This window comes from Tachypleus tridentatus, unplaced genomic scaffold (genome assembly GCF_004210375.1).
Source record: "Tachypleus tridentatus isolate NWPU-2018 unplaced genomic scaffold, ASM421037v1 Hic_cluster_2, whole genome shotgun sequence".
Lineage (NCBI taxonomy): Eukaryota > Metazoa > Arthropoda > Merostomata > Xiphosura > Limulidae > Tachypleus > Tachypleus tridentatus.
Genome location: NW_027467782.1, coordinates 12,123,474 through 12,139,527, shown reverse-complemented (window position 1 = coordinate 12,139,527; position 16,054 = coordinate 12,123,474).

Here is a 16,054-nt window from a genome sequence, read left to right as displayed (position 1 = left end):
GTCTTCAACATTTACAGCGAATTATATGTTGAAAATGCAAGCAGACGTAACAGTTTAAAAATTCAAGAATAGACAAATCTAAATTGCCAGCCCACTGATCACAAGAACGTGCTAATGGAGTTGGACAAAACGTGGATAAAACCAACTTGGTACAACATGACATCATCCCACAATAATCAAATGAAAAATTTATATTTAAACTTTAATAACTTAAAACTAAAATTCGATTATTGCATGTCTGTCAAATTCTTGTTTGTGGATATTATTACAGATTTTATTATCTGCTGTTTTATAACTTTCATATTGTCGAAATTGTAAAACAGGGTTTTTAAAATAATTCTATAATTAAATTGATAATGAATAAATTTAAAATTATGAGACATTTATTTTACTAAAACAATTGTTACTGATTGGAAGTAGCTACTTATATATGTATGTTTATAAATAAAACAAAGTTTTTGTGGTAAACTCAAATTTTACTTGAAACGGTGAGTATAGGTTATCATCAACAAGAAACTTGCAGTGGTATAACACCAGACTTTGTTTGTAATATTTCTTTCTTGCACTGTTTTATAAGTACTACAGCTACATAACATTCACTGTATGGAAAATAGTTCCATTTTGTAAACATATGTGATCAGTATGTCAAAAAAACAACAACAATTCATCATACTTTTCATGTGGGGTTTGAAGTATCTTTTGTGGTTAATATGAGTTAATGTTAAGGTGCAGGCCTAAGGCAAACATATAGAATAAATCAAAAGTAGTTTTTTTTTAATTTCGCGCAAAGCCACATGAAAGCTATCTGCGCTAACCGTTCCCTAATTTAGCAGTGTAAGACTAAATGAAAGTCAATTAGTCATCACCACCCACCACCAACTCTTTTACCAACGAATAGTGGAATAAACCGCACATTATAACGCCCCCATGTCTGAAAGGGCGAGTATGTTTGGTGTGAAGGGGATTTGAAACCGCTCCCCTCGAATTACGAGTCGAGTGTCTCCACCACCTGGCCATGCCGGGCCCTATTAAAAAGTAGGAACACTTCTAAGAATATTACAAACTGATACTGAAGTCACAGAACTCAGAATGAAGTACAGTAACAATTATATTTATTTAATAATCAATAACATTAACAATTTATTTGAACATAAACGCATCATAAAGTTCCTTAGCGTACTATTATTTGTAAAAAAATGAATTACATTGGTATTATAGCAATATTAGTTTGGGGATTTACTAAATACACCAAGGAGAATTCGAATCAATGAACACGAAAATGGTCAATGTAGTTACCAATGTCGTAAACAACGACCTTCATCCTTAGGGTGACGTGACAGACAGCTGAATGAAGTTGTGAACACGGGAAATTTGCATATTTGCCGGTAGATGGCAGCAGATAACCTTTGCTAATCTATAACCCATTGTTATTATTTTGCTGTTAATTCGGTTTAAAAGAAATGATAAATCTCTGCAATGATGTGTCATAACAACGTTGTTTTCATGCCCACAACTCGCAGTGTATGGGAAGTAAAGTTTTAATACCCATACCAACCGTACAAACATCCAACACTTTTACAGATTATTTTAAAATAAAACTTAAGTGTAGTCAGGAGTTGATTGTGAAACAGTTATACTTCTTATCTCCAAATAAAATATTAGTTACGTAGGTTGAGGTCCCATTTTTAAAAAGTCAAACTAGGCTAGACACATTTTGATGCATCTGTGATAAGTTTTTTTCTTAAATGATTTTAGACAAAGATATATGAATACACACATCTCATTAAAAACATATATAAGACATATATATACATATATATATACATATATAAGACAGAAAGATTCCCCTCGGTGGTTTTGAATTTCACCAAAAGAAAAACAGTTTCATCATTAAAGTAGAACATTTATTCTTGTTGTTTCTGAAGTGGGAAACTTTCACCATTAGCAGTGTCTCATTAAACCTTACAAAAACATCATGTAGTATTTTATAATGAGACAAGTTTCATTTTAATCTAGAAAAATTCGTCAAGTTGGGTGTTTCTTGTTTTGACAGACTGTAATGATAACTATATGTCAACTCTTTAACATACGCGTAGATAGACAGACAGACAAATATCTAGATAGCTAGACAAACAGACAGCTAGACAGACAATTAAACAGGCGGAATTACAGACAGGCGATTAACTACACGGACATACAGATAAATAGACAAATAAAGAAACGGATGTAGAAACAAATAGACAATTAAACAGATTATGTACAGCTACACAATGAAACAGAGATGAGAAGATAGAAAATTAAACAGATGGATGTAGAAACAGACAATTAACTAGACAGATGTACTGATAGATAAACAATTAAACAGGCGAATGCATTGACAAATAGACAATTAAACAGACGGAGGTACAGACACTTAACAGAATAAATTTATTATAATCTTTGTTCACATAATTATAAAGTAATACACATATATATATTGTAAATTTTAGGTCAATTTAATTTTTATTTATTTATTTGTAACAGCTCGTTTATTCTAGAGTTGCACTTTATAAAAACAATTGGAAGATATAGAGAAACTTTAAATTATATAATACAACATGCATAGCTGTTTTATTCACTTCATATTTTGAAGTATTTTGTTTCGTTCATGAATATCGACATATTTTATAAAACACAAAAGGCACCTCTACGAGTTTCATTAGTACTTCTAAAATCATTACTGCAACATTCTATATATAAGGAGACTTTGTCAATATCCCAAATGAGCCCTGTACAAGTATCGTTGCACGAGGTTAGGTCCAACTGGCGTTTTCTTAAGTCTCACTACTTCTTTCTTGTATAATTCTTATTAGGGACTGAACAAGTACCTTTACACTTGTACGAGTATCTTTACATCTGCTCAAACCAGCTGGACCTGTACAAGTATCTTTAGATCTGTTTATATCAAGTCATACCAAAACAACCCCATTATAACACACAAAACAACTCCACTATGATGCCCCTTTGTGCTACCTGAGCAAGTATTTTTATTGGTTAACAAGAGATACAGATTTGGGTATTAATCTGTACTAAGTGGCACAATTTAAGTGTACGTATTGATTACTATATATTGAGTGGCACCATTAGGTATTAGGATGTGTTATCCTAAACTGAGTAGCACCACCACCAGGTATGAATTACTCTATACTGAGTGGCACCATTAGGTATTAAGGAATACTGTCCTGTATTGAGTTACACCACTGGATATGAGGGTGTTATTACCCTACAGTGAATAACAGTACTAATCACTTGATTCAGAGGTCATTATGCTGTAGCAGCAATTTGTTGGGAAGACATTTTACTTCATTTGTAAGTTCATCTTCTGTCAGACTGAACAGTTCCATTCCCCCTCTTACCTGTGCGGCCAGAGCTTTCCTTCTTTACTTCATTGTTCTAGATACTGCTCTGTTCCACGCTATCCAAACCTGTAAAAAACGTTCCAGAAGCTCTTCTATACTGAACGGTCCGTTCTCGGTTCTCCTTCGTTTCACGTGGTTCCAGATACTTCTCTGTACCGGATAGTTCCAGATTCAAACGTTCAAAGAAACATTCTCGAAATTTCCATGAAAATGTTCATGCACAGTAATGCTAGCAGTGTTTAGGACTTTAGATTTAAATGTGTTTTACAAACAGTTAGGTATAACCAACAGCATGGAGATAAAAATTGGCTATTTTTGTCGTTAATTAATAACTTGTTTATTTCTCAATTCAGCCTCAAACGTGGCTGTTTCTAATTAAAAGTACACACAGTTTATTACCGAATTGACATACCAAGCCTAAACAAAACGTGTTACTTGTTTATACGAAACTAATGACTGTACGCTATAGACGCTTGTTCTAGGAGAGAGTCTCTGCCTTTTTTTAGGTTATCCCGGCATGGTCAGGTGATTACGACAATCAACTCGCAACTGAGGGTCGTGGGTTGGAATCCCCCTCACATCAAACATGCTCATCCTTTCAGCTGTGGAGATGGTACAATGTTACGTTCAATCCCGCCATTCGTTGATAAAAGAATAACCCAAAAAGTGGCGGTAGGCGGTGATGACTAGCTGCCTTCCATCTAGTAACTAAACTAATGCTATATTAGGGACGGCTAGTGAACTTTTCTTGGTATTTATAGTGTTGTTTATACTATTCTTAAGTAATAAAAATTATATTTATAACATCGAACACAATGTTAAGTTATTTAATATTATGTTTTATTAGTAGTATTTGAACGTACTCTTGTCATTCATTTTGTTTCTGACCCTTTTTTGTCATGAAAACAGTCTGTCATGATAGCCTTATTGTGACCTCTCTTCTGAAGAGAAGGATTAGATGAGTCTGGGAGAGCTGGTTCGAAGATTATTTAACATTCTTCTTGTATTCTACGTGTGATGTGAAACGGAGAGTTGATGAGGATCCTTTCAGCTTACGAGACTCCTGAACGTTATATAAAGATCTCATTATTCATTATTTAAAAAGATTTTCACAAGAAGAGCTTTCTCCTCGTCTTGAACAATCACCAGGACTTACTTAATTCTGAAATCTTTACATCGTAATGCGTTATTAAATCACCTCGCAAATTAAAGTCACCAACACGTGTCTTTTGACACGAAACTTCCATGTAAAGTCGAGCCTTGTCACAATATTAATAGTTCTTCTTGTTATTCTGATAGACTCAGATAATCATCGAGGCTTAAACTGAGATTATCGAGGAAGAATATCAGTTCTAAAGAAAGAACTTACGTGTGACTTGAGGACCTAGTTAAAAACCATAAAACTCAAACCTACACTTCCCTGAATTTCTCCCAGACAGTTTTTCTCCTAGTATTGAGTTTTAAGAATCTCTTATTAGTATTACTGGTATACTATAATTTCCCTGTTATGTTTTCTTGTATTTGTTTGTTTTTCTTGACTGAAGCTTGAAAGTTAGGGACATTGAAATTTACTGAGTTACAACGTTAAATTCCGGGTTTAGTTCCCGCAGTAGAAAAAAATGTGCAGATAACTAATTCTGTAGTTTTGTGCTGTAAACAAACCAATATATATTTCCCCAACTGAATAGTAATAGTTTTACGGTCTTCAATCTCAAAATCCGCGGTTCGATTCCTCGCTGTGGACAGAGAGAAGGTAACTCATTGAGTAAATTTATGCTAAAACAACAGCAGGAAATCCATTTCACAAGGATCTGAGTAAATAACCTAATTAATGCATCACAGTCATTTAAAAAAAACTGATTAAAAATAATAACAATAATATATATATATATATATAAAGTAACTACAGCCAAGTTAGAAACACTATCGTAATTATGCACACAGAATTTAACGTTTGATCAAACCGCAGGTACTGCCACAGCTGTTCTAGATACTTAAATTTACATTAATTACTCCAACGTCATGTACAGAAAAATAACAATTTAATATCTGTTATAAATCAAAGAAATAACCATTCAAACAGAGGTGAAAATATTGTTTTTGTTCAGAAAACAAAACTTATAGTAGATAAAGGAAAGTATACCATTGAATGTTCAGTGCCTTATAAAACGATTTTGGAGCCATACCACGTCGTTACAATCCATGTTGTCAGATCCATGACGACCGGGAATCTCGACAATATTAAAAGTTATGTAATGTAGTTTCCATTGAGGAAGGCTCAGTCGTAATACTGTCGTGTCCAAACCACACTTATTCTCATTGAAAGGTTTACATATTCCATTTGGTTTACGAAAACAACGATTTTGCAACGCCAGTTTCGAGGAACAGAAATCAGTATGTGCAACTTGATCAGTATGTTTACACACGCAATAGAGCGATACCCGTTTCATTCTCAACTCACTAGAAATATGAGATGGTTAATCGTTAAATATGACTGTAAGCCTTATATTGGTGAACGGTTGCCCAAATGGCCTAACTTCCAGATAAAGATATTTCTTTATAACATTTCTTGTAGTCGCCTGAGACACGTGGATGGCTTTTAGTACTAATTTTTTTGAATTTGTGAACACCCACCTCTTACAAAATGCTGCACTTTGCTCATTATGGTTGTGATACGACTTGTTACAGGTCTCTTTCTGGATGGTCCTGGGGTCCATTTTGATCAATATTCTTTTGTTATCCAATGTAATTAAGTACAAAGGATATCTCCGTCTTGGAAATTCTAAATCCACGAACTGAATACATCTTTACAGTCTAAATGTATGATATTTATGTCGGAAAAGCTATTACATACACCTTCCAAAAGCGGTCAGTTTTCTGCGATATTTCACTGCCTACGATACACTAAAATGTCAAAATGTAGTTCTGATACAATCCATTCCACCACGACTTTGAATTGCCTGTGGTTGTCACGGATCTTGCTAATTTTCATATTCAAATTGTTTCAACTTATAGCATTCAACCCTGTATATTGAGAAATAATTTTATAAATATATATTATCGTTATTATTATTGTTATTAAAATTTGTTTTATCTTCTACATCTTGTAAATAGGTTAAAATTAGTTGCAAAGTTTCAAAAAGATGGCAGCACATATCAATAAATAATACTTTTGTTAACAGTTTTCAAATTTCTTCGATAGAACTAAAATATATAAATTAAAATTATTTTAACTTAAATCTTACGAAGCTAAATTTAACAAAAGATTCTAAATCATTCATCTGATAAATCTATAAATTGTTCAAGTAAATGTTAGATATTTGAAATAATAATTATAGCTAAAATCAAGCTTCGTGTTGTAAAAAATTAAACTTTCAAATATATTGCCGTGATCCGACCAAAACAGATTACATGTAAAAAATAGCCAACAATAAGGACCAGCAGTTTTGAAACATGTAAAACCGTGTACAATTCGTGGTTTTGTAAATATTTATTACACAAACAATGCTGCATTGTATAAAGATGTGTAAATATTGAACGTTCAAATCGCTAACTTAAAAAACTGCCAAGTTTCCTAAGTGTGTCCTCTTCAACTTGACATTTTTAGCGTTTGTGAAAAATTATATATAAAACGAAAACAACACAAAAACTACCTAGTTGGATATACTCCACTAATTACGTAAAAATCCCTTTATGTTATCAGTTGTTTTAATTATATTTGGGACGAATGACAAACAAACCTCTTTCGTGGATATCCTTACGTTAATTATGTCTTGTAGTTTTGACACAATTATGAATCTTGCTTGATCAGAGTTTATTGGAAAGAATTTTTACGAAGGTTGTATCCAAATATTTTCCTGTAATTACTAATAAAACATAAACTGAGAGAGAGAAGTAAACAAAAGTTTATAAAAACTGTAGAAAAATACACATCCAAGATGTTCAGTCATGTACTCTACTCCTGCATGTATATATACATATATATATCCGATATGTTTAAAGTTATCTACTTTCTACTCGTAAGGCCCGGCATAGCCAGGTAGTTAAGGCACTCGACTTGCAATCTGTGGGTGGGTCGTGGGCTCGAATCCCCGTCACATCAAATATGCTTGCCCCTTCAGCCGCGGGGGCGTTATAATGTGATGATCAATCCCACTATTCATTGGTAAAAGAGTGGCCCAAGAGTTGGCGGTAGGTGGTGATGACTAAACTCCCTTTCCTCTAGACTTACTTTGCTAAATTAGGGAAAGCTAGCGCAGGTGGCTTTCGCCTAGCTTTGGGCGAAATTTAAAACAAAAAAGTACCAGTATGTATATACAGTCATGTGAAAAAGTTAGGACACCCTATGAAAGCCTGTGTATTTTGCAACATTTTGAATATATAGATATTTAATCTCAATTTTAACAACACTAAGAAATTATAGGAATATAACTAAATAATTAAAACTGAAGAAAAGACTTTTCAAGATCTTCTGTAAATGTAATTCTACAAAAATGCATATTCTAACTGAGGAAAAAGTTAGGACACCCCTACATTTATTCCCACTTAAAATGGCTCAACTCACATACACGTGTATCACACCAGGTGCACATGATTAGAAGATCGTTACTCATCATTTTGAATGAGGCTTGCCTCATTTAGTTTGGTGTGCTCCTGACTCTTGAAGTGAGAGTGAGCACCTTGCTGAGAGCAAAAGAGCTGTCTGAGGCCATCGGAAAGAAAATTGTAGAAGCTTATGAGTCTGGTAATGGATTTTAAAAAATCCCAACATATTTTGAAATCAGCCATTCCACTCTCCGGAAAATAGTCAACAAGTGGAGGGCTTTTAAAACAACTGCCAACATGCCCAGGTCTGGTCGTCCAAGCAAGTTCATCCCGATAGCAGACCGCAAAATGCTAAAAGAGGTCTCCAAACACCCTAACAAGTTATCATGGGCCCTACAGCAGGCTCTAGCTACTGTTGATGTGAAAGTGCATGCTTCTACAATCAGAAAGAGACTGCACAAGTTTAACTTGCATGGGAGGTGTGCAAGGAGGAAATCTTTGCTCTCTAAAAGAAACATCAAGGCCGGACTGAAGTTTGCTAGAAAGAATGTAGAAAAAATTCCAGGACCTCTGGAATAATGTTCTTTGGACAGATTAGTCCAAAATTGAATTATTTGGACACCAGAACAGAGGACATGTTTGGCGTAAACTAAATACAGCATTCCAGGAAAAGTACCTCATACCAACTGTGAAGCATGGAGGTGGAAGTATCATGGCTTGGGGCTGCTTTGCTGCAGCAGGACCTGGAAAGCTCACAATCATAGAATCCACCATGAATTCTGCTGTGTATCAGAGGGTGCTTGAGGATCATGTGAGACCATCTGTACGAAAATTAAAGCTGAAGCGGAACTGGACCCTGCAACACGACAATGACCCAAAACATACCAGTAAGTCCACCAACGTCTGGCTGAAAACTAAGAAATGGAGAGCCTTGGAATAGCCGAGTCAAACTCCAGATCTTAATCCCATTGAGATGCTGTGGGGTGACTTGAAACGGGCTGTACATGCAAGAAACCCCTCAAACATCTCACAGCTGACAGAATTCTGCATTGAGAAGTGAGGCAAACTTTCTTCAGACCGATGTCAGAGACTTGTAGATGGCTACAAGAAGCGTCTCACTGCAGTTATTTCAGCCAAAGGGGGTAACACTAGTTATTAGGGGGTAGGATGTTCTAACTTTTCACATGACTTTACATATCCGAGATGCCCAAAATTATTTTACACTGTTGCAACTTGTTTTGTTTTTTCACTGTTACACATTGTTTTACACTGTTAAAGGCTTCGTATAGCTTATTTCTTTAAATTGGATGATTTCTTTTCCAGTTCTTCCTCCAAGTTTTTAAACATCTTATAGAAACCTTAACCTAATAGTTTCTTTTTAAAGAATAAAGCGGAAAATTTTGTTTACGAAATTTACATTTTTATTGTTTTCACTGTATAATGAAACGCACTCCACTCTGTCTCCGTGATAAAAATGATGTTTCGCAGTCTATTTCAACAAATGATCAAGTTGTCATGATTAACTTTATCAGAACCAAAAATCACGGCCATTTCTGTGGCGATCAACCAATCAGACTTTGTTTAAAATCGGATACCGCGGCCATTTCTGTGACGATTAACCAATCAGCCTTTGCCCAAAATTGAATACCGCGGCCATATCTGTGAGGGTTAATCAATCACCCTTCCTCTAAAATTGGATATTTGTGAGGGTTAACTACTCAGTTTTCGTCTACTAATCATATATTGCGGCCATATTTTTGAGGTTTAACTTAATATTCATTACTCATAACTACAATCATATTATACAATCAAAAGGCCAGTCCAATTTTTGCATCCTAACGAGGAAATCTAAGCTTACAGAGACTAGGACATGTTTTAATTTATTTCATTTCCTCACCTTACATCAACCATCAAAGAGATTATAATGTAAATAAATTATTACAAACTGTATCCAAGTATGAGTTTACATAAAAACAGTTTCTTGATTTTCGATAAACGTATGATTGAAAGTTTTTCAGAATTTTGGCTGTAAACTAATTTTATAAGATGTAAAAAAACTATTTGAAAGATATTTCAGTTTATTATTCTGCTAATGTTGACTTGTGTGTAACACTATATTTTATGTGGACTCCTCATGATTGCTTTATAATAATATTTACAGGAAAATTATTTACTAACAGGTCCCCCCTCAAGTGGTAATAGCTGTAAGGACAAATAAATCATGTTGACATGGTTGTCAAAATACATTCTTTATATTGATATATCATATATCTCAATATTTGTAACATTTGATCTAATTCTGAGCTTGATTACTAAACAATACAAATATATTTCACTAAATTATGCAGCGTTAAGTAAGTAGCGTTTTATTATTACCAGGGGCAAGAGAATAAAAATTATAACGTGATGATACCATGGTCTTACCTTGGAGCCTTAAAACGTATTTTCGAGTGTATCTGCTCTTTATTTAACGCCCCCTAAGAGGCACGATGGTAAGTCTGCGGGTTAATAATGTAAAAACCTAAGTTTCGATATCTGCGTTAGGCAAAGTAGAAATGACATATCATGTAGCTTTGTATTAGACTATAAAAATATTTTAACTGTATGAGTAATATGTGAGTTCCTGAGTGAAGTCTACTGTATGAGTAATATGTAAGTTGTTGAGTGAAGTCTACGGTATGAGTAATATGTGAGTTGTTGAGTGAAGGCTACTGTATGAGTAATATGTGAGTTGCTGAGTGAGATCTACTGTATGAGTAATATGTGAGTTACTGAGTGAAGTCTACTGTATGAGTAATTTTTGTGATTTACTGAGTGAAGTCTACTGTATGAGTAATATGTAATTTACTGAGTGAAGTCTACTGTATGAGTAATATGTGAGTTGTTGAGTGAAGTCTACTGTATGAGTAATATGTGAGTTGCTGAGTGAGATCTACTATATAAGTAATATGTGAGTTACTGAGTGAAGTCTACTGTATGAGTATTTTTTGTGATTTACTGAGTGAAGGCTACTGCATGAGTAATATGTGAGTTGCTGAGTGAAGTCTACTGTGTAAGTAATATGTGAGTTACTGAGTGAAGTCTACTGTATGAGTAACATGTGAGTCACTGAGTGAAGTCAACTGTATGAGTAATGGGTGAGCGAGTTGTTTCTATCAGTATATTTCGGATAATTGTTTGGTTGATGTAATAATAATCTTTTGTAAAGTTCTGAGATTCAAAGTTGATTTATATTTTCAAACCTGTATTACAATCATATTTAAAGCAAGCTTGTTCTGTCTAAGGTTAGTATTCCAGCCCCCAGTATGGAAGAAAGGCACTAATTGACAGCATAGAAAAAAGAACTACCTAACTAATTACTTTAAATGTTACCATCAATACTACACTCTTTGTTCGTCCATATACTAATACATCTAATCAGGACTCCAGTAATGGCTGATATTGCCCAACTCCAAGGTGCTAAGTGGGTCGGCAAATTATTTGAAGATGTTGATATTGACAGCTGTAATATACTCTTAGAAGATGTATCACATTCCATCAGTTGATGCTAAAGATGCCCTAAAAAGAGCTATTTTAGGGCAGTGATGAAGACGAACTCGTAATCTTATCGGTACTCGTATAATAATCATACAGTATTAGTCAGAGGCTGTCACTGATGTTCATAACAATAATACTTTACAGTTTATAGGGATTAGTAAGCTATACCAAAACAGTTTTGAATATGCAACCTGGCAAGTAATGTGACTCAATCTGATATAAAGTCACGGTAGAACAGAATTTATCAGAACAACTTTATGACATAGCTTAACATTTCGTAAATGGTGTGGTGTAACCGAAAATTCGTTGCTTTTGGAAAAGGTATGTGACAGGTACCTTTCCAATGTAAATTTTTATATGCTCAAATCATGAAAATATATTCAAACGATAATTTTAATTTTTTGAAACAAAGATATTTATTGTAGATCAGAGCATCGAAAACATAATATTGGTTCGCCAGAACAATTCGAAAAAAGACCTGCAACATATCATATGAACATGAATATCACAGATAAAACCCGCCGAAGTGTCCCAGGCAACAGTACGCAAAAAAATATCTCAACCCAGGAACGAGATCAACCACTGAATAATTAAATAGATATGCATGTTATTGTACACACAGACATACCAGTCACATCACTGATGTAGTAACTATGTGATCAGAGACGAAATGAATTATGGAAAACCTGTAGAGAGAAGTGGTAAGGCTCCAAAGTTATTTTGATATAACGTACTCAACTTCCGTATATTTAAGCAAAATCTTATGAACTGTAAAGATACAAACCAAATCTAAGGAATATTTCACATATAAAACAAAACAATACAGAACCTATTCAGTAGAGTCACCACATGGGGTAATAGTCGAAGGAATATTTCACATATAAACACAACAAAACAGAACCTATTCAGTAGAGTCACCACGTGGGGTAATAGTCGAAGGAATATTTCACATATAAACACAACAATACACAACCTATTCGGTAGTCATGAGGAGGATAATAGTTAAAGCAGTATTACACATAAACAAACACGTACAATAAAAGAGGAAACACTGGTCATTGAAGATAATCTTGTAGTTTAAGGATAAATCCCTCTTTAATCTCCTTTCTTCAACTCTCAGTACAGCTTTTCTTTTGATCGTAGTTATCAAACACTGTTCGTAGTCAAGTGTAGATTTCACAAAGTGAAACATGACGTCATAACTGAAACTTGTCCAAATTTGAAACATTGTGATACAATTAGATGCAATTTCAAAGTATATTTGTATGAACTATAATTATATTTATGACAATTATAATTGGTATTTATTAGGTTAGGTTAGATTCATTGTTGTTTAATTAGACAAACTTGGTATCAATAAGCTTCATGAGGTCATGTTTAGTTTTGTTTCATTTCGTTCTGGCTTAGTAATTTGTTACTTGGTGTAAAAACGTCTGTTAAAAATTGTAAAAATAATAGGTTATCCTTTTCCTTCAGAAAAATATATTATTCTAATGGCCTTGCCTTTTTTCCACAAATCTTTATTTCTGACTTCGTTATGGCAGCACTGATCCAAGGTCAGCATGTCATTGTATGATGATGAAACATAAGTGCTTGAACGAGTTTTCATTAAGAAGCTATTTTGTGTTTGTGAAAATACTTTTGTTTGAAGTGCAAAAGATATAAGATATAATTAATGATTAGTTGTCACCCTTATAATGGATATGTGGCTCAATATCAGTAATAAATCTTACACTAGTAAAAATCTTTCTAGGTTTAGGCCTAATAATAATTCATCAGCGTAAAAGTCGCGTGCAAGCATTTCAATACAGGATGATGCATGGGGTACTGAAACAAGAAAGAAATGAAAGTATGTTGAAAGTTTTGTTCAATATGGTTTCACATGAACAGGTAATGAAGATGGACCTACTGGGTTGTGTGTTGAATATGGAACAGTATTCAGTAACAGTACTTTGCATCCAACTAAGTTAAAACGGCATCTAGAAACCAAACACTTCCAATTAAAAAAATGTGGCACACATAAAAAAGAAAAACGAAACGAATGCCAGAAGACTTGAAAGAGGTATTGGAGATGTCCTAAAAATAGTTAAGTTTATAAAATGAAGACCGCTCAATGTGAGGATTTTCAGTTTAGTCTTTAAGGATATGGGAAGTTTGTATAAAAATTTGCTGTTTCATACTGAAGTCCGATGGTTTTGTCGGAGCAAAGTGCTTGTTCTGTTTTACGAATTGCGTGAGGAGATAGATTTCTTTTTATCTGAATGCCATTTTGAACTTGCATACAAATTAAGAGACAAATGCTGGGTGCAGAAAGTGGCTTATCTTTAGGATGTATTTGCCTGTCTAAATGAAATGAATGTTACAATGCATGATACCAGGGTAACGTACTTCAAAGTTCAGAGTGAAATGAAAGTGCTTCAACGTAAGCTAAACTTTGGGGTGAATGTATACTTATGGAAGAACTTGATTGCTTCGGAAATCTCATTATTTTTTTAATTATGAATGAAATTTCCTTAAGTGAAGATACAAAAGTTTCAGTCTTGCAGCACGTATCTGAGTTGTGTACAACTGTTGAGGAGTACTTTACTTCTAATTTAAAAATTATTATTGTGAATTCAAAATCCCTATGTTGACTCTTCAAATACCAATGATTGTCCTTGAAAGAGAAAAACACAGCTTTTGGAAATTTCAACTGCGTGTGTATGTTTTTTTCTTATAGTAAAGCCATATCGGGCTATCTGCTGAGCCCACCGAGGGGAATCGAACCCCTGATTTTAGCGTTGTAAATTCATAGACTTACCGCTGTACTAGCGGAGGACGAAATTTCAACTCATTACACCCTAAACTCAAAATTTCAGCAGAAAGAAATTACACAATTTTGATTCAAATGGCCATGGGAAACATTGAAATAAGTAACAGAGCTTTGAAAATTTTAACGCATTTTTCAACAACATATCTTTGAGAGCAAACATTTTCACTGTATACAACTACAAATTTAGAAATAGGCTAAATACTGAAGATGATCTGCGCTTACACGTAACAGCCATAACTCTAAATATTGAACTACTTTGTGAACAAAATCGAGCCAGTCAGAGCCACTAATAAATAAATAAGTACACTGTACTTTTACTGATATAACATTTGCAAGCAAAATTTTTGAACAATAAGAAGAAGTAAAATATTTTCTTTAAATAGTGATATTTTAATAAATTTATATTCTAAAAGCTAGCGACCGATTGTTTCTATTTTTAGTGTATTTTTTTATTAATGCTCCAAAATGTTTTGTTTATTTTCTGATGTGAAACTCCGCAGGTCTGAACGTTTGGGAATTCCTTTCCTAAGGGGCCTGGTATTGCCTAGCGCGTTAAGGCGTGCGCTTCGTAATCTGAGAATCGCGGGTTCTTGCCCGAGTCGCGCCAAACATGCTCACCCTCCCAGCCGTGGGAGCGTTATAATGTGACGGTCAATCCCACTTTTCAGTAGTAAAGAGTAGCCCAAGAGTTGGCGGTGGGTGGTGATGACTAGCTGCCTTCCCTCTAGTCTTACACTGCTAAATTAGGGACGACTAGCACAGATAGCCCTCGAGTAGCTTTGTGCGAAATTCAAAAAACAAACAAACAATCCTATCCTAAGATATATATATATATATATATAAAGCTTCTGGTACAAGCAATAACATATACAGCATACAAAATTATTACGAAAGTTTTGTTTTTACATATATTTCAAAAAGTATAGTTTGATTTAGATGAAATTTATACATATTAACGTGTGAAGGTGACTTTTTATTTTCTTTGAATCTGGTTTCCATTTTTCCACTTGTTTCTCAATATAAAGTCGTGGCAGTTATCACATTGTATTTTATAAATAATGTTGGTGTGGTGTTTGTCAGTGTAGTTTTTACATAGTATAGACCTCAGTTTGTGCCTGGTTTTGAATAAATTTGTATTAACTGGAATGTCATATTTTGTTTCTAGTTTTGCAAATGTTGGTTATTTGTTTGCTGATGTCAGGAATATATGGTATGCAGCAGTATATGGTTTCATGATTTTTTGATTCGTGAGATATATTTACTTTTGTTGGTTGATTTTGCTTTCTGTCTAGGTGTGTGCGTATAATGTTTTCTACGGATTGTGGAGGAAACTTATTGATGTTGATGAAGAATTGTTTTATTTTGTCTAATTCGTCGTTAATTTTATCTGGTGAGCATAGTTTTATGGCGGCATAAAAAGTCGCCTTCACACGTTTTCGAACACTGCAAGTCAAATAAACACAACATAACCATAGAAAACACTCAAATACTAAATAAAGAAACAAACGTAAACAAACGCAAAATTAAAGAAGTCTTACTTATACAACAACTTAGACCCAAAATAAACCAATATAAAGGAACGCCTTTATACCTATATTAATATAATAAAATAAATAAAATTATATATTCAAACATCTAACACCGCCCTCTGCATTCCGACACTCAGTGACACAACCCTTTCCAAACATGTGGTCAGCTTCCGGTCAGTTACCTCTTTCTTTGTGAACTTGACGATGACCGAAGGAGGTCGAAATGTTGTTCG